Source organism: Heterodontus francisci, chromosome 44 (assembly GCF_036365525.1).
Source record: "Heterodontus francisci isolate sHetFra1 chromosome 44, sHetFra1.hap1, whole genome shotgun sequence".
Taxonomy (NCBI): Eukaryota; Metazoa; Chordata; class Chondrichthyes; order Heterodontiformes; family Heterodontidae; genus Heterodontus; species Heterodontus francisci.
In genome coordinates, this window is record NC_090414.1 from 13397665 (window position 1) to 13417970 (window position 20306).

Here is a 20306-nt window from a genome sequence, read left to right on the forward strand (position 1 = left end):
TTGTGATAACCAGGCTTCGCATTTGTGAATCTTTGCACAGCGAGTTTAGGGTTTTTGCCTTTTCCGGTGGCTTGTGAGTCATTCTCTTGCAAGGCGAGTCTTTTTTATCCTTTTGATCTGTGTAGAATTGCCAAAAAACAGTCACTTTTTATGCCCTTGTCTACTGGATGCAGTGTGCGTTGGGGGTGAGGGGGGGATCATGTTGAATAGGTGAGAAAGGTGCTCACAGTGGGGAAGTGGGGAACCGGGAACAGTCTGACTCGCTCCTTAACATGGAAGGTGAATTTCTTGCTGATCACAAGATGTGCAATTTGCGAACAGTTTTGGTTTGGGGAGGCGGTGGCATATTGGACAAGTAATCTGGATGCCTCGGCTAATGTTCTGGGGACGTGGGTTTGAATCCTACCACATGGTGAAATTTGAATTCAATTAATAAATCTGGAATCAAAAAAGAAGCTAGTCTAATGGTGACCATGAAACCATTGTCGATTGTTGTAAAAACCCATCTGGTTCACAGACCTACGACTCGGTTGTCAAGGGCAATTAGGGATGGGCAACAAATGCTGGCCTTGCCAGTGACGCCCACATTCGATGAAAGAATTTTTAAAAAAAAATCATGATTTTGTTGCCAACTGAGATTTTGAACTCATTCTTACTTTGTCAGGAATCAAAGCCCCATTCAAAGACTTGCACAAAGACAGGCTGACTGTCTCCACACTAAAGTGAGGGAGTGCTGAATTGTCAGAGGGAGGAGATATTAAACCGAGAACCAGCTGGCCCCCTCAGGTGGTCATATAAGGTTTCCACGGCCAGTATTGGAAGAAGAGCAGGGGAGTTTTCCCTGCTATCCTGACCAATGTTTATCTCTCAACTAACATTGTTAAAACAGATTATTTGATGATTTATCACATTGCTGTTTGTGGGATCATGCTGTGCACAAATTGCTTTCTACCATTCCCACATTGCAACAATGGCTACACTTCAGATATACTCCATTGGTTGTTCAAAGCACTCTGTGATGTCCAGAGATTGTGAAAGGTGCTTATATAAATGCAAGTCTGTCTGTCTTTTGACACGCAGTGTTTGCTTACTCCGAGAGCGTGGAGATGACCTTGCCATCAGCTGGCGCAGAATCATTGAAAAAAGTGTAAGACTTGCATTTCTATAGTGACTTTCATGGCTTCAGGACCTCCCAAAGCACCTTACAGCCAATTGACTACTTTCTTTTGAAGTGTAGTCACAGTGGTAATGTGGGAAACCTGAGACGGCAGACAGGACCCCGATTTAACATCTCACCCAAATGAAAGCACCTCCGGCAGTGCAGCACTCCCTTAGTACTGTACTGGAGTGTCAGCCTCGATTATGTGATCTAGTCTCTGGAGTGGGGCTTGAACCAATGATCTTCTGACTCGGGTGCAAGAGACTGAGAAACCACAAAGCCATGATTGATATTGCGATAAAGTCAGTGACTGGGGACTTGAAAGGGGCTACATCATCACTTGTGTAGTATAACATTTGGAGGAGGAATGTGCATTTTTCTTTGATCTCCTTGCCCACACAATTGTGACCAACTTATTCCTTGGTCTCTGTTGGAACTACTCTGGGCCGTTTCTGACTTTTGTAGTGTTTTCATTAAAGTTTTTACTTTAAGGCTCCAGAGTGGTTAGAATGTGGAACGGGCTACCACATGGAGCGGTTGAGGCAAACTTCATAATAATAATGGATGTATCTCGGTTTAAGTTAGATAAGCACATGATGGAAAAAGGTGTGGAAGGATAGGCTGATAGGGTTCGATGAAGAGGGGTGGGAGGAGGCTCGTGTGGAGCATAAACATTAGCATAGATCAGTTGGGCCCAATGGCTTGTTTCTGTGCTGTACATTCGATATAATTTCTAGTTCCCTCTGTGCATTTTTTTAATATATTGGTGGATTAAAGTATCTGTGCATACCACTCTCATCATACAAATCTGTCACCTACCCTTCCTTGGGATCTCTGTAGCAGAGCCCAATTATTAAATTTGTCCCTCATCTCCTTGAGGTCAGACCTTTTGGAGATGTCATTTTAACTTCCTTAACTTCCAACAATACCCTAAGGTGGTTAAGAAAATGTAGGGGATACTTGGCTTTACAAATAGGGCCATTGAATACAAAACAAGAAAGTCATGCTAAGCTGCTACAGATCACTGGTTAGGCTACAGCTGGAGTATTGTGCACAATTCTGGGCACCACACTTTAGGAGAGATCTCAAAGCCTTGGAGAGATACAGAGGAGGTTCAGCAGGATGATACCAGGAATGAGGGACTTCAGTTATGTGCAGAGACTGGAGAAGTTGTGATTGTTCTCTTTAGAGCAGGAAAGGTTAAGTCAGGGGGAGACCTAATAGGATTGTGAGAGGTTTTGATAGAGCAAGTAGGAAGAAACTGTTTCCTCTGCAAGTGGGTCAGTAACCAACGGTCGTAGATTTAAAATAGTTGAGAAAAGAAGGGGAATGAGAAGTAATTTTTTTTACACAGAGGGTTAAGATCGGGAAAGCACTACCTGAAATCGTGGCAGAATCAGATTCCAAACGAACTTTCAAAAAGCAATTGGACAAATATTGGAAGAGAACTAATTTGCAGGGTTATGAGGAGAAAGCGGAGGAGTGGAACTAAATTGGACAGCTCTTTCAAAGAGCTGGCACAGGCACAACAAACCGACTGGCCCCCTTCTGTGCTGTAAGATTCTGTGATCTGTCATGAACATGATCGAAAACATTGTTACTGACACTGACGGATTGGATGGATGGGTTCGAAGGTTGTTCTATTGGAAACTGCCCAATAGCCTCGTGACTCACCCTGCCAAAAAAAACTGCAGTCACACAAGATGAGATATTAAAAAATGAATGTACTGTTTAGTTGACGTTGGGTGTAGTTAGGAAAACTCAAACTTTGGACAATATTCTCCAAGGTTGCGCCAATATTTGTTTTGAAATAGTCTTAATCCATCAGCCCAGTTGTTCCCACTGTTGCCTTTCTCACCAACAGTGCTGTACCCATCAATACATGTTTGTTCCACAAAACTGAGAATGCTCAGCCCAGGCACAGCACAAGGTGGAACATCATCAAATAGCATACCACCGTATATCTTTTAATTTGCAGGGGATATCAGTTTGAAAACCTTTACTGAAACTACACAGAAAATGTGAGTGCTTTACTGTAGGTTCTAGCATCTGCCAGAGCAGGAGAGGGGCGGGAAAGTAAGGGGTGTATCAGTCTTTTCATTCGGTTTCCAGGAAACTGAAGTCCGCCAGCTGTTCTTGGCATTTACACTGGAGAATGAGCTGTCACATTTCCTACATTACATTAGTGACGACACTTCAAAAGTACTTCATTGGTTGTAAAGTGTCTTGGGGTGTCCTGAAGTTGAGAGGTGCTGTGTAAACACAAGTCTTTCTTTTTCACCTTCTTCAACCCTCTCTATTACTTCATCAAAAAACTCAGTCAAGTTAGTTAAATCCTTGATGAGTGTTGTTTATTGACCCATATTTTTCCAAGTGACAGTTAATTTTGTCTCAGATTGCTGCCTCTAAACGTTTCCCCAGCACCACCATTAGGCTGACTGGCCTGTAGTTGCTGAGTATCTCTCTCTGCTTTTTTATCGTACAGGCTCCAGTCCTCTGGCAATGCTGCCCTGTCTGTGGAGGATCGGAAGATTGTGGTCAATACCTCCGATATCCCCACCCTTCCTTCCCTCATTAACCTGGGATACTGTGCTGTCAGGATGGTCGAGCATTCTAAGGCGCTGTGTGCAGGTCACAGTCTCCTCCTGGAGGCATGGGTTCAAATCCCACTTCTGACATGTTGCATTGATGTCAAGAGGATGTTGGATGGTCACCTGAGAGAAATAGACTTGCAGGGCTACGGGGATCGAGCTGGGGAGTGGGATTGACTGCATAGCTCCGTGAAGAGCCTGCATGGATTCAATGGGCCAAATGGTCTCTCTCTGTGCCATAAATGATTCTGACTCTGTGCATCCTGTCCAGAGGGGGTGCCCTTTTAAGTACCTATTTTCATCTTATCCAATTTCTCTACGACCTCTCTTTTTATTTTGACAAGCTCACTCCGTCAGAAATTTGAAATACAAATTTTAATGAAAAGTTAGGATGGCAATTTAGATTTTGTTTTAAATACAGGGTCACACAAATAATAAATACAATCAGAAAATGTTGGAAAAACTCAGGAGGTCAGGCTGCATCTGTGGAGGCAGAAACAGAGTTAATGTTTCAGGTCAATACTGGGAAAAGTTAGTCATAAGTTTTAAGCAGGTGAAATGGGGAGGGTGAAAATGAACAAAAAGGAAGGTCTGTAGTGGGGTGGAAGACAGGAGACATTAAATGACAAAAAAGCTGGTGCAGAGCCAAAGGGAGGAGTAATGGGACAAGTAAAGAAAGTAATGATGTGCACAGAGGAGGTGTGAACAGCAGAATAATGGCCAGCCGCCGCCAAAAGCAAAAACACGTGATAAACAAGATTAAGACTGAAACATGCAAAGAAAAGGAAACAAACTATTGGCAGAGGTGACGATCTAAAATTGTTGAACTTGGTGCTGAGTCTAGAAGGCTGTACAGTGCCCAGTTGTAAGAGGACATACTCTTCCTCGAGCTTGCACTGAGCATCATTAGAACACTGCAGGAGGCCAAGGACAGAGAAGTCAGAGTGGGAGAGAGGTGGAGAATTAAAATGACAGGCCACTGGCCGCTCGGAAGTCATGCTTGCCGACTGAGCAGAGGTGTCCCACAAAGCAGTTACCCGGTCTGGAAAACACCACATTGTGAGCAGCTAGTACCAAATTGAGAGAAGTACAAATAAGTCGCTATGTCACCTGGAAGGAGCATTCGGGACCCTGGATGGCAGGAGGTAAAAGGGCAAGTTGCATGGAAAGGTGCTGTGGGAAGGGGAGGGGTTGTTGGGGGCGACTGAGGAGTTGACCAGGGTATTGCAGAGGGGACAGTTCCTTCAGAATACTGAAAGGGGAGGGGAAGATGTGTTTGGTGGTGGCATCACGCTGGAGGTGGTGGAAATGGTGGCGGAGGTCCCATTGAATACGGAGGTTGATGTGGTGGAAGGTGAGGATATGGGGAACCCTATCATGGTTCTGGGAGGGAGGGGTAGCACAAGTGCATGAAGTTGAATGAACGCTGTCAAAGGTCCCATCAACTACGGGGTGGGTACGGAATGGTTGAAGAGAAAGGAAGACATATCAGAAGTGCTGGTATGAAAGGTTGAACCATTAACAGATTTGATGGAGAGGGGGAAACTGGGAGAATGGAATAGAATCCTTTCATGAAACGGGGTGCGTGGAAGTGTAGTCAAGGTAGCTGTGACCTCTACCTATCAGAGGCCAAACGACAATTCTCTGATACTTCCCCCTATCCCCCCTGCTCCCCCCTCCACCCCACCCAACCAACAACTCTTTTTCTAGCACATTGATGACTGTTTTGGTGCTGTTTCCTGCTTTCACCCTAAACTGGAAAATTCATCGATTTGGCTTCCAATTTCCACCCTTTTCTCACCTTCACATGGTCCAACTCTTCCTTCCTTGACTTCTTCACCTCCATTTCTGCGGATAGGCTATCAACCAATATTCTTTACAAGCCCATTGACTCCTACAGCTACTTGGACTAAACTTCTTCATGCCCCACTTCCTGGAAAGACTCTTCCCTTCTCCCAGTTTCTCCACCTCCGGTGCATCTGTTATGCACTTCCAATATGCCTTCCTTTTTTCCTCAGCCAAGGATTCCCCACCACCATGGTTGATGGGGCCCTCAATCATGTTTGTTTCATTTCCCATACTTCTGCTCTCACCCCTTTCCATCCTTCACAGAACAATGAAAGGGTTCCCACCAGCCTCCGCATTTAATGCATCATCCTCCACCATTTCTGCCACCACCAAACACATCTTCCTTTCTCCCTGCCTCCCTTTTCAGCATTCCGAAAGGACTGTTCCCTCCTTGATGCTCTGGTTCACTCCTCAGTCATCCCCAAACCCCCTCCCCTTTCCACGACACCGTCCCATGCAAGTGCAGGAGATGAAATCCTTACCCTTTTACTCCCTCCCTTCTCACTATCCACAGCCCCAAACACTCCTTTCAGATGAAACAGCGATTTGCTTTTACTTCTTTCAGTTGAGTATAAGCTGCTCACAATGAGGTCTCCTCTAAATAGGAGAAACCAAACACAGACTGGGTGATCGCTTTGTGGAACACCTCCATTCAGTCCACAAGCATGACATCCAAGCTTCCAGTTGCCTGTTATTTTAATTCTCCACCTCATTCCCACTCTTACCTCTCTGTCCTCGGCCTCCTGCAGTGTTCCAATGATGCTCAACGCAAGCTCGTGGAACAACGCATCAGTTTTCGACTGGGCACTTTACAGCCTTCTGGACTCAGCACTTTAACAATTTCCCGTAATCTTTGCCTGTGTTTTGTTTCCTTTTACTTTGCAGGTTTCTGTTTTACTCTCTCTTAATCTGTCTTGTCCTCCATCCTGTCAAAGATGTTTCCCTTTGTTCTTTTTCAACCCTCCCTGCTTTCACTTGCTTAAAACCTGTTACATTTCTAGCTTTTCCCAGTTCTGATGAAAGTTTACAGACTTGAAATGTTAACTCTGTTTCTGTCTCCACAGATGCTGCCAGACCGGCTGAGTATTTCCAGCATTTTCCATTTTTATTTCAGATTTGCAATAGTTTGCTTTTGAATGAGGCACCACTATCCTTCATAACCCTGTGAACTTGGCACCTTCTGAATTGTTTGAATATTGGATTGTATACAATTGACCCCTGCCGCCTTATGACTGAGGCGGGAGGAATCATTGTTTATTCTAGTTCCACTTCTCCACGGGTCACAACATATATTTAATTTTGTTCCCACCTACCACGACTGTTTTTATCCCAGAATAAAACACACCAACCACGTTTCTTTAATAAACAACAAAATTATCCGTTTATTATAAAACAAGTCTTAACCAGTAAAGAAGTAAAACATAAACCCAGATTAAAATGTTAAAGTTCCCCTTTTACCTTAGCCCCTCACACTCTCACAAATCAGAAAAATAAAGGGATTTTTGTTTTTAGAGCTCTTTTACAGATTAAAAAAAAGCTTGGGCTGAATACTTGCTCAATCTTGAAGAAACCGCAGATAAGATATGTTGTATTCCAAAACTGGCATACAGTCTGGCCTCAGGACACATAGACGGATCACTGGGATCTTTTACGACAATTCATTTCAGGCGGCATTGAGAATTAATTTAGCAGGCTTTTCTTAAAACAGGAGACGAGATGAGTTGACACACAGTGGACTTCTCAGGGTCTTTTGGAGAGGTGCTGGAAAGCTAAGCTGGGTTGTGGCCTTGGGAATTCTCTTCTCTCCTTGGAAGTTCTCTCCATTTTTATGCAGTTCAACCCCAACTCCAAACAATTCAAAAGCGAAACCGACCATCAATCTTGGCCTGTCACTTTGTTGTAATATTTTTTCCCAGGTATCCAAAGTTTGTTGAGCTGCAAGTCAGGTGGTTTCCCAAAAAGGCTTGTTTTCCTCAAGACCTCTCAGTGTCCCTTTTAAAAACATTTCAAAGGACTGCTTTTCAAAGTCAAGCGGCCTTTACATGACCCCCTTTGAAAACTCCAAAGTTTAACATTTCTTCAATCTTTCAAAAATGAATCCTCAAAAAAATATATGTAATAAAACACAGAAGCACTTTCGTAATAGCTTGTCCATTTTGCCTTTTTCATATTCCTTCCTGTCAGAGATTTGTCCAATGAGAGCTTGTGCAGGGTGGGATTCATTTCCTGGTTTGAGATTTAACCCTGGATTTTGTTCTTTTTAGAATTAGAATTAGAACATGACAGCGCAGTACAGGCCCTTCGGCCCTCGATGTTGCGCCGATCATCTGACCTACACTATTCCATTTTCATCCATATGTCTATCCAATGACCACTTAAATGCCCTTAAAGTTGGCGAGTCTACTACTGTTGCAGGCAGGGCGTTCCACGCCCCTACTACTCTCTGCATAAAGAAACTACCTCTGACATCTGTCCTATATCTTTCACCCCTCAACTTAAAGCTATGTCCCCTCGTGTTTGCCATCATCATCCGAGGAAAAAGACTCTCACTATCCACCCTATCTAACCCTCTGATTATCTTGTATGTCTCTATTAAGTCACCTCTCCTCCTCCTTCTCTCTAACGAAAACAACCCCAAGTCCCTCAGCCTTTCCTCGTAAGACCTTCCTTCCATACCAGGCAACATCCTAGTAAATCTCCTCTGCACCCTTTCCAAAGCTTCCACATCCTTCCTATAATGCGGTGACCAGAACTGCACGCAATACTCAAGGTGCGGCCTCACCAGAGTTTTGTACAGCTGCATCATGACCTCGTGGCTCCGAAACTCGATTCCCCCTACTAATAAAAGCTAACACACCATATGCCTTCTTAACAGCCCTATTAACCTGGGTAGCAACTTTCAGGGATTTATGTACCTGGACACCAAGATCTCTCTGCTCATCTACACTACCAAGAATCTTCCCATTAGCCCAGTACTCTGCATTGCTGTTACTCCTTCCAAAGTGAATCACCTCACACTTCTCCGCATTAAACTCCATTTGCCATCTCTCAGCCCAGCTCTGCAGCCTATCGATGTCCCTCTGTACCCTACAACACCCTTCGACACTATCCACAACTCCACCGACCTTCGTGTCATCCGCAAATTTACTAACCCACCCTTCTACACCCTCATCCAGGTCATTTATAAAAATGACAAACAGCAGTGGCCCCAAAACAGAACCTTGCGGTACACCACTAGTAACTAAACTCCAGGATGAACATTTGCCATCAACCACCACCCTCTGTCTTCTTTCAGCTAGCCAATTTCTGATCCAAAGCTCTAAATCACCTTCAACCCCTTACTTCCGTATTTTCTGCAATAGCCTACCGTGGGGAACCTTATCAAACGCCTTACTGAAATCCATATACACCACATCCACGGCTTTACCCTCATCCACCTGTTTCGTCACCTTCTCGAAAAACTCAATAAGGTTTGTGAGGCACGACCTACCTTTCACAAAACCGTGCTGACTATCGCAAATGAACTTATTCTTTTCAAGATGATTATAAATCCTATCTCTTATAACCCTTTCCAACATTTTACCCACAACCGAAGTAAGGCTCACAGGTCTATAATTACCAGGGCTGTCTCTACTCCCCTTCTTGAACAAGGGGACAACATTTGCTATCCTCCAGTCCTCCGGCACTACTCCTGTCGACAATGACGACATAAAGATCAACAACAACGGCTCTGCAATCTCCTCCCTGGCTTCCCAGAGAATCCTAGGATAAATCCCATCTGGCCCAGGGGACTTATCTATTTTCACTCTTTCCAAAATTGCTAACACCTCCTCCTTGTGAATCTCAATCCCATCTAGCCTAGTAGGCTGTATCTCAGTAATCTCCTCGGCAACATTTTCTTTCTCCACTGTAAATACTGACGAAAAATATTCATTTAACGCTTCCCCTATCTCCTCTGATTCCGCACACAACTTCCCACTACTATCCTTGATTGGCCCTGTTCTAACTCTTATCATTCTTTTATTCCTGATATACCTATAGAAAGCCTTAGGGTTTTCTTTGATCCTATCCGCCAATGACTTCTCGTGTCCTCTCCTTGCTCTTCTTAGCCCTCCCTTTAGATCCTTCCTGGCTAGCTTGTAACTCTCAAGCGCCCTAACTGAGCCTTCACGTCTCATCCTAACATAAGCCGCCCTCTTCCTCTTGACAAGCAGTTCAACTTCTTGAGTAAACCATGGCTCCCTCGCTCGACAACTTCCTCCCTGCCTGACAGGTACATACTTATCAAGGACACGCATTAGCTGCTCCTTGAATAAGCTCCACATTTCGTTTGTGCCCATCCCCTGCAGTTTCCTTCCCCATCCTACACATCCTAAATCTTGCCTAATCGCGTCATAATTTCCTTTCCCCCAGCTATAATTCTTGCCCTGCGGTATATACCAGTCCCTGCCCATCGCTAAGGTAAACCTAACCGAATTGTGATCACTATCGCCAAAGTGCTCACCTACATCTAAATCGAACACCTGGCCGGGTTCATTACCCAGTACCAAATCCAATGTGGCATCGCCCCTGGTTGGCCTGTCCACATACTGTGTCAGAAAACCCTCCTGCACACACTGGACAAAAACAGACCCATCTAAAGTACTCGAACTATAGTATTTCCAGTCAATATTTGGAAAGTTAAAGTCCCCCATAACCACTACCCTGTTACTCTCGCTCCTGTCGAGAATCATCTTCGCTATCCTTTCCTCTACATCTCTGGAACTATTCGGAGGTCTATAGAAAACTCCCAACAGGGTGACCTCTCCTCTCCTGTTTCTAACCTCGGCCCATACTACCTCAGTAGACGAGTCCTCAAACGTCCTTTCTGCCGCTGTAATACTTTCCTTGATTAACAATGCCACACCCCCCCCTCTTTTACCCTCTTCTCTGTTCTTACTGAAACATCTAAATTCCGGAACCTGCAACATCCATTCCTGCCCCTGCTCTACCCATGTCTCTGAAATGGCCACAACATCAGGATCCCAGGTACCAACCCATGCTGCAAGCTCACCCACCTTATTCCGGATGCTCCTGGCGTTGAAGTAGACACACTTTAAACCAAGTTCTTGCTTGCCAGTGCCCTCTTGCGTCCCTGTAACCTTATCCCCTACCTCACTACTCTCAACAGCCTGTACACTGGAACTACAATTTAGGTTCCCATTCCCCTGCTGATTTAGTTTAAACCCCCCCGAAGAGCACTAACAAATTTCCCCCCCAGGATATTGGTACCCCTCTGGTTCAGGTGAAGACCATCCTGTTTGTAGAGGTCCCACCTACCCCAGAAAGAGCCCCAATTATCCAGGAAACCAAAACCCTCCCTCCTACACCATCCCTGCAGCCACGTGTTCAACTCCTCTCTCTCCCTGTTCCTCTCTTCGCTAGCACGTGGCACGGGCAACAACCCAGAGATAACAACTCTGGTTGTTCTCGCTCTAAGCTTCCACCCTAGCTCCCTGAATTTCTGCCTTAAATCCCCATCTCTCTTCCTACCTATGTCGTTGGTGCCTATGTGGACCACGACTTGGGGGTGTTCCCCCTCCCCCTTAAGGATCCCAAAAACACGATCAGAGACATCACGTACCCTGGCACCTGGGAGGCAACACACCAACCGTGAGTCTCTCTCGTTCCCACAGAACCTCCTATCTGTTCCCCTAACTATGGAGTCCCCAATGACTAATGCTCTGCTCCTCTTCCCCTTTCCCTTCTGAGCAACAGGGACAGACTCTGTGCCAGAGACCTGTACCCCATTGCTTACCCCTGGTAAGTCCCCCCCCCCAACAGTATCCAAAACGGTATACCTGTTGTTGAGGGAAACGGCCACAGGGGATCCCTGCACTGCCTGCTGGTTCCCTTTCCTTCCCCTGACGGTAACCCATCTACCTACTTCTTTTACCTGAGGTGTGACTGCCTCCCTATAACTCCTGTCAATAATCCCCTCCGCCTCCCGAATGATCCGAAGTTCATCCAGCTCCAGCTCCAGTTCCCTAACGCGGTCTGCGAGGAGCTGGAGTTGGGTGCACTTCCCGCAGATGCAGTCAGCAGGGACACTCTTGGCGACCCCTACCTCCCACATTCTGCAGGAGGAACATACAACTGCCTTTACCTCCATTCCCACTATTCTAGATTCCCAACAAATCTACTGAAAAACCAAACGAAAAAAAAAGTCAAAACTTGTTCGCTTAGCAATCCGACGGACTGAACTTTTTAAATAAAAAGCTTACCTTATCAACACACCAGAGTCCTTTTTTTTATGGTTAGAGGAGGAGGGTGGGTGGGAGACACTACACGTGTAGTGTCTTATGGTCTTTCTGTCTCTTACTGACCTGTACATCTATGCTTACTGTAGCTGTGTGGCTATTGTCAACGATAACTCTCATTTCCATAGGTGTATCAAGAAAACAGTGTGTTTGATAATCTTTACATCCCTGACCTTTCTGTCCATCTTTATCTTGAATAGGTGGCTCTGTCCTCATTGCAGACTACATCAATCATTAAAAGTCTCGTCTCCGTGCCTAAACTACCCCCGTCCCCTGCAAAAAAAAAAAGTACGTATCCAAAGGTCAGACAGAAAAGAAAACATTGATGTTTGTTTAAAGTGTTTTCTTTTTCGAACTTGGTTACTATTTATCAGACAAAGTGAGAAGATTGGACAGAGGTTAGTCAACCCTGAAAGGAGCCTGAGTTGGATATGAGATGGAAAATCTGATGATGAGCATTGCCCCCTGGGAGGAGGCCAGAACCAGGGTGTCTGAGGGGTGCGTTGCTGGTGCAGAGACAATTATAGGCTAACGGGCCCACTTCCTTGGATGTAGATTTTAAAATCCTTTTCCCCCTTCTACTTTCTGGAATGGTTTGTGCTGTTTGCCCTGGGGGTGGACAGGTGATGTACTCCTCGGTCCTGCCTCACCGCACTCTAATCCAACTGTTCACAACACCAACAACAACAACTTGTGTTGGTATGGTGCCTTAATCATCGTAAACCGGCCGAGATTGTTGGACAAAATTTGACGTTGAGCCGCATGAGATCTTTGAGCAAGTGACGAAAAGCTCGATGAAAGAGGCAGGTTTTAAGGAGCGTTTTGAAGGAGGGGAGAGAGAGAGCCAGAGAGGGAATTCCAGAGGTTAGGGTGGAGGCAGCTGAAGGTACCAATGGGATTAAAATCAGGGACGTGGAAGAGGCCAGAATTGGGGGAGCACAGTGATCTCTGAAGTTTGTAGGGCTGGAGGCGGTTCCAGGGATACTGTGGGGGGAGGCCATGGAGGGTTGTGACGAAAAGGAATTTTAAAAACGAGGTGTTGCTGGGTCAGGAGACAGTACAGATCAGTGAAATAGCAGACACACCGCAGCTTGTCAGTACATCGCTTTGATTTGCTCGTTCCCTGGCGCACGTGAGGGAGACTGTGTTTAAATGTGGCATTCAGCATTCCAAAGATGTAAATGCTTGCCCATGTGCTGCGGCTGAAGGAGCTTTGTTGGTTGTCGAGTGGCTTCAGAGTTGTGGCAAATTGATGTACAAACTCCTGCTGCCTCTGAGGCAGGTACAGTTGGAGTTCCCTTATTGACTATGCTAATTCCCTGCATGTGGTTGTGTGCTGGAATGGAATGCTTGAATCCGATTTTCTAAAATAATCCGCGTCAGTCTTTTCTACTTGTGTTGGAAAGGACAGTATGGTTTGACTCATTAATGCAAAATCGAACAGCAAATTTAGGTGGTTCATTTGGTAGCACTCCCACCTTCTAGTTGGGATGCTGTGGGTTTAAGGCCCACTCCAGGATTTGAGCACGTAATCCAGGCTGACTCTCCCAGTGCTGTATTTCGGATGAGATGTTAAATCGAGACCCGGTGCGCCTTTCGGGTGGATGTAAAAGATCCCATGACAAGATTTGAAGATAAGCAGGGGAATTCTACCCTGCTTGTAGGCACTGTCTGTGTACAAATTGGCTGCGGTATTTCCTGCATTATGACTGATACAATAAAAATGCGTCTTTGACCGTAAAGTGCTTTGGGGATGTCCTAAAGTTGTGAAGGGCGCAGATGCTTCCTCTTATAACCAGCGGGAGTGCGATCTGGCATCCAGTTATTGTTGGGTTACGCTCAGGGCCAAATTCTTTTATCCCTTTCTGTTTATGGAACGAGGTTATTTCAATTTCTTCACAGCTACAATTAAAAGGATATGTTTTAATCCCTGTGAGAGCATTGATTCTTGATTGTCTTGGATTAGATCGGCAGTTTGCATTCCATCCGTGTATTTCGAAACTGAACGAGCTGTTCCTGTTTGTTGTTTTATCTATAGTTAATCAATTAGTATGTACTTTTAATGGTTAAACTGTTTTTCAGCTGATTACGTTGTCCTCTGTCACCTTTGAACATGTAAAGACACCCATCTGCTTGCCTTTTCATCCAGTAATATGTAGCCTTCCTGGCACACCTCCTCCCCACCTACTACTTGCATGGATCACCCTGCAGTAAACTCTCTAAATTAGGATCATAGTATCATAGAAAATTACAGTGGAAAAGGAAGCCGTTAGACCCACCGTTCCTGTGCTGGCTGTTTGAAAGAGCAGTGATGCTTCATCCCATATCCAGCTTTTTGTCTGTAACCCTATAAGTTAGAACCATCAAAAAGTTATGGCACAGAAAGAGGTCATTCAACCCATCGTGTCTACACTGACTGAAAAAACTAGCAGTCCATTCTAATCCCACCTTCCAGCACCTGGTCCGTAGCCTTGTAGGTTACAGCACTTCAGGTACAGGTCCAGGTACCTTTTAAATGAGTTGAGGGTTTCTGCCTCCACCACTGATGCAGGCAGTGAATTCCAGACACCCACCACCCTCTGGGTGGAAAGATTTTTCCTCATATCCCCTCTAATCCTTCTACCGATCACCTTAAATCTGTGCCCCCGGTAATTGACCTCTGCGCTAGGGGAAACAGGTCCTTCCTGTCTACTCTATCTAGGCCCCCTCATAATTTTGTATCCATCAATTAAGCCTCCTCTGTTCTAAGGAAAACAACCCTAGCCTATCCAATCTTTCCTCATAGGTGCAATTTTCAAACCCTGGCAACATTCATGTAAATCTCCTTTGTACTCTCTCCGGAGCAATTATATCCTTTCTGGGCAAATGCATGACAGATGCAGTATAATATGGATAAATGTCAGGTTATCCACTTTGGTAGCAAAAACAGGAAGGCAGATTATTATCTGAACGTCTATAGACTGAGAGAGGGGAATATGCAACGAGACCTGGGTGTTTTCGTACACCAGTCGCTAAAGGTAAGCATGCAGGTTAAAAAAGGCAAATGGTATGTTGGCCTTCATAACTAGAGGATTCGAATACAGGAGCAGGGATGTCTTCGTGCAATTATATAGGGCCTTGGTGAGGCCACACCTGGAATATTGTGTACAGTTTTGGTCTCCTTATTTGAGGAAGGATGCTTTTGTTATAGAGGGAGTGCAGCGAAGGTTTACCAGACTGATTCCTGGGATGGTGGGACTGACGTATGAGGAGAGATTGGGACGGTTAGGATTATATTTGCTGGAGTTCAGAAGAGTGAGGGGGGATCTCATTGAAACCTATAAAATTCTAACAGGACTTGACAGGGTAGATGCAGGAAGGATGTTCCCGATGGTGGCGGAGTCCAGAACCAGGGGTCATAGTCTAAGAATATGAGGTAAACCTTTCAAGACTGAGATGAGGAGAAATTTCTTCACCCAGAGTGTGGTGAGCCTGTGGAATTCGCTACCACAGAAAGCAGTTGAGGCCAAAACATTGTATGTTTTCAAGAAGGAGTTAGATATAGCTCTTGGGGCGAAAGGGATCAAAGAATATGGGAGAAAAGCGGGAACAGGTTACTTGAGTTGGATGATCAGCCATGATCATAATGGATGGCGGAGCAGGCTCGAAGGGCCGAATGGATACTCCTGCTCCCGTTTTCTATGTTTCTGTGCAATCTGATGACCAGAACTGTATGCAATACTCCAGCTGTGCCCTAACCAACATTTTATACAGTTCCAGCATTACATCCCTGCTTTTATATTCTACATCTCGGCCAATAAAGGAAAGCATTCCATATGTCATCTTCACTTTACCTACCTGTCCTGCCACCGTCGGGGACCTGTGAACATGCACTCCAAGGTGTTTCACTTACTCTATCCCTCTCAATATCCTCCCGTTTAATGTGTATTCCTTTGCTTTGTTTGCCCTCCCCAAATGCATTACCTCACCCCTCTCCAGATTGAATTCCATTTGACAATGTTCCAAATGTTCCAACCAAACCATTGATATCATTCTGGAGTCTGCAGCCATCCTCTTCACTATCAACTACACGGCCAATTTTTGTGTCATCTGCAAATTTCCCAATCATGCCTCCCACATTTAAGTCCAGATCATTAATATATACCACAAACAGCAAGGGACCCAACACTGAGCCCTGAAGAAAGTCACTGGAAACCGCTTTCCATTCGTCTCAACATCCGTCGACCATGTCCCTTTGTTTCCTGTCACTGAGCCAATTTAGGATCCAACTCTCCACATTCCCCTGTATATCGTGGGTTTTTACTTTTCTGACCAGTCTGCCATGTGGTACCTTGTCAGATGCCTTACTAAAAATCCATGGAGACAACGTCCACTACACTACCCTCATCAATCCTCCTTGTTACTTCCTCAAAAAATTTAATTTGGTAAGACATGACCTTCCCTTAACAAATGCATGCTGATTATCCCTGATTAATCCATGCCTTTCTAAGTGACAGTTTATCCTATCTCTCAGAATTGATTCTAATAGTTTGCCCACCACTGAGGTCAGACTGACTGACCTATAATTATATGGCCTATCCCTCGCACCTTTTTCAAACAATGGTACAACTTCTTCGAGCCTGCTCCACCATTTAACAAGATCATGACTAAACTTCTTTCTCAACTCCACCTTCCTGTACTATCCTCATATCCCTTAATTCCCTTGGTATCCAAAAATCTATCGACCTCTGCCTTGAATATACTCAACGACTGAGCAGCCACAGTTCTCTGGGGTACAGAATTCCAAAGATTCACAACTCTTTGACTGAAGAAATTTCTCCTCATCTCAGTCCTAAATAGTTGACTCCTTCATCTGAGTCTGTGACCACTTGTTTAGATTCCCAGCCAGGGGACCCATTTTCTGAGCATCTACCCTGTCAAGCCACTTAAGAATTTTATATGTTTCAATTTGATCACCTCTCATTCTTTTATACTCCAGGCCTAGTCTACTCAATCCCTCCTCCTTCCCTTTTCTATGCTACTATGAAAAGCTGTTACTGTACCGGGATCTTACCAGCAGTGGTGGGGGGGGTGCCGTCCGCTGTGTGGAGAGGACATTTTGGAAAACATGGTGTGTATGCTTTGACACCCTAGCTGCTAGTCCTAACTGGCAATCCAAAATTAATGCAAATTTTGCACTTTCACTTTAAACAGATGAAACCCTGTGGGTGTGGAGCAAACATTTCAACATTTGTTAGTGAAATGGACTCATTCAGGACAACAGCAGGGATTATTTGAGGGAATAACAGTGGAGTGAGAAAGGAAATGCAGTGGATGTTGCGTAGATGGATTGTCAAAAGGTGATTGATAAGGTGCTAGATAGGAGGCTTGTAGATAAAGTTAAAGCTCATGGTATTAAAGGGAGTGGGGCAGTGTGGATAGGAAGTTGGGTTAAGGGCAGAAAACAGAGAGTAGTGGTTAATGGATCATCTTCCGACTGGAGGGATGGAAACAGTGATGTCCCCCAGGGTCAGTGTTGGGACCATTGCTTTTCTCAATATAGAGAAATGATCTGGGCTTGGGTATATGGGACATAAGATCAAAATCTCCAGCTAACTTTAAAGTAGGGAGTATGGGGAACTGTGAAGAGGAATGTAAATGACTCTGTGAATATATACAGGTTATGAAGGAGGTGGAGGGGCGACCTGATAGAGTTTTACAAAGTTATGACTGGCATGGACAGAGTGGATAGTCAGACGCTTTTTCCCAGCGTGGAAGAGTCAGTTACTCGGGGACATAGGTTTAAGGTGCGAGGGGCAAAGTTTAGAGGGGATGTGCGAGGCAAGTTCTTTACACAGAGGGTGGCGAGTGCCTGGAACTTGCTGCCGGGGGAGGTGGTGGAAGCAGGTACGATAGCAACGTTTAAAAGGCGTCTTGACAAATGCATGAATAGGATGGGAAGAGAGGGATACGGACCCTGGAAGTGCAGAAGGTTTTAGTTTAGACAGGCATCAAGATCGGCGCAGGCTTGGAGGGCCGAATGGCCTGTTCCTGTGCTGTACTGTTCTTTGTTCTTTTGCAGACCTCCAGTCGTCTGGTACCTCACCTGTATCTAGTGAGGATTTGAAAATGATCCTCAGAGCATCTGCTATTTCCTCCCTGGCTTCCTTTAACAACCTGGGACACAATCCATCCAGCCCTGGTGATTTCTCCACTTTCAAGGATGTCATTGCCTCTAGTACTTCCTGTCTAATAACTATCATATCTAATATTTCACACTGCTCCTGTTTAACTACTATGTCTGCATCATCCCTCTCCTTTGTGAAGACAGAGACAAAAAACTCATTAAGAACCCTGCCCACATCCTCTGCATCTGCACATAAGTTACCTTGTACACCTCTGATAGGCCCTACCCTTTCCTTAGTTACTCTCTCACTCTTAATGTACTGATAATTTTTGAAGTGCATTCAGGAGAACTTTTTCATACAGTATGTAGCAAGTTCAAGAGAGGACGCCGTTTTAGTCTTAGTTTTAGGAAATGAAGATGGGCAGATGGAAAGAGTGGCAGTGGGAGAGCATTTTGGTCGTAGTGATCATAATTGTCAGTTTTTAACATAATTATGGAAAAGGACAGAGATAGAAAAGGAGTCAGTTCTCAATTGGGCAAGGCTAAACAGTTACTAAACTGAGGAGTGATTTAGCCGAAGTGAACTGGAAACAGCTACTTGAAGGTAAATCAGTGTCAGAACAGTGGGAGACATTCAAAGGGGAGATTCAAGGGCTTCAGGGTAAACATGTTCCCACAAAGAAAAAGGGTGAGGCGGCCAAATCTAGAGTCCCATGGATGTCGAGGAGCCAACAGGGTAAGATAAGGCAGAAAAGGAAAGCTTATGTCCGACACAGAGAACTCAATACTACAGAAAGCTGAGAGGAGTATAGAAAGTGGAGGGGTGAAATCAAAAAGGAAATTAGGAAAGCAAAGAGCGGGCATGAAAGAATATTGGCAAGCAAAATCAAGGTGAACCCAAAGATGTTTTATCAGTACATTAAGAGTAAGAGGATAACCAAGGAGAGAGTGGGGCCCATAAAAGGCCAAAAAAGGTAACTGATGTGTAGGAGCGGAAGATATTGGTATGGTTCTTAATGAATACTTTGCGTCTGTCTTAGCTAAAGAGGGGAACGATGCGGAAGAGTATTGGATGTGATAAATATAGGGAGAGAGGAAGTATGAATGGGATTAGCATCCTTGAAAGTTTATAAGTCACCAGGGCCAGATAAAATGTATCCTAGGCTGTTAAAAGAAGCAAGAGAGGAAATAGCAGAGGGTCTGACCATCATTTTCCAGTCCTCACTGGATACAGGTATGGTGCCGGAGGATTGGAGAACTGCTAACGTTGTACCTCCGTTTTAAAAAGGAAGCGAAGGATAGACCGAATAATTACAGGCCAGTCAGTCTAACCTCAGTAGTGGGAAAATTATTGGAATCTATTCTGAGAGACAGCATAAGCTGTCCCTTGGAAAGGCACAGGTTAATAAAGGATAGTAGACATGGATTTGTTAAGGAAAGATCTTGTTTAACCCACTTGATCGAATTTTTTGAAGAAGTAACAAGGAAGATAGATGAGGGTAGTGCAGCTGATGTGGTCGACATGGATTTTAGCAAGGCTTTTGACAAGGTCCCACATGGCAGACTGGTTTAAAAAAAAAAACCCATGGAATCCAGGGAAATGCAGCAAGGTGGATACAAAATTGGCTCAGTGGCAGGAAACAAAGGGTAATTGCTGACGGGTGTTTTAGCGACTCGAGGGCTGTTTCCAGTGGCGTTCCGCAGGGCTCAGTACTGGGTCCCCTGCTTTTTGTGGTGTATATTAACAATTTAGATGTAAATTTAGGAGACATGATCAAGAAGTTTGCGGACGACACAAAGATTGACCGTGTGGTAGATAGCGAGGAGGATAGCTGTAGGCTGCAGGAAGATATTGATGGTCTGGTCAGATGGGCAGAAAAGTGGGAAATGGAATTCAACCCGGTGAAGTGTGAGGTGATGCATTTGGGGAGGTCAAACAAGACAAAGGACTACACGATTAGGGGGAAAATACTGTAGTGTAGAGGAAGTGAGGGACCTTGGATTGCATGTCCACAGATCCCTGAAGGTAGCAGGACAGGTTGATAAGGTGGTTAAGAAGGCATATGGAATCCTTTCCTTTATTAGCTGAGATATAGAATACAAGAGCAGGGAGGTTATGCTGGAACTGTATAACTCATTGGTTAGACCACAACTTGAGTACTGTGTGCAGTTCTGGTCACCTCTACAGAAAGGATGTAATTGCACTAGAGAGGGTACAGAGGAGATTTACGAGGATGTTGCCAGGATTGGAAAAATGCAGCTATGAGAAAAGATTGGATAGGCTGGGGTTGTTCTCCTTGGAA

The 20306-nt window shown here is 44.8% G+C and overlaps 2 protein-coding genes across 4 annotated transcripts in view; one reads left to right on the forward strand and one right to left on the reverse strand.

Annotated features, from left to right (window-relative positions):
* The window catches only part of LOC137355918 (pyruvate carboxylase, mitochondrial-like), a 46134-nt gene extending 34073 nt beyond the window's left edge, over nucleotides 1–12061 (reverse strand). Inside the window, exon 1 of one of the 2 annotated variants that reach the window (XM_068021572.1) lies at nucleotides 11964–12061. The gene's annotated coding sequence lies outside the window, so the exon portion shown is untranslated. The other variant, XM_068021574.1, reaches the window with a different exon arrangement.
* The window catches only part of LOC137355917 (pyruvate carboxylase, mitochondrial-like), a 1077083-nt gene that overhangs the window by 39617 nt on the left and 1017160 nt on the right, over nucleotides 1–20306 (forward strand). The window lies entirely within an intron of this gene.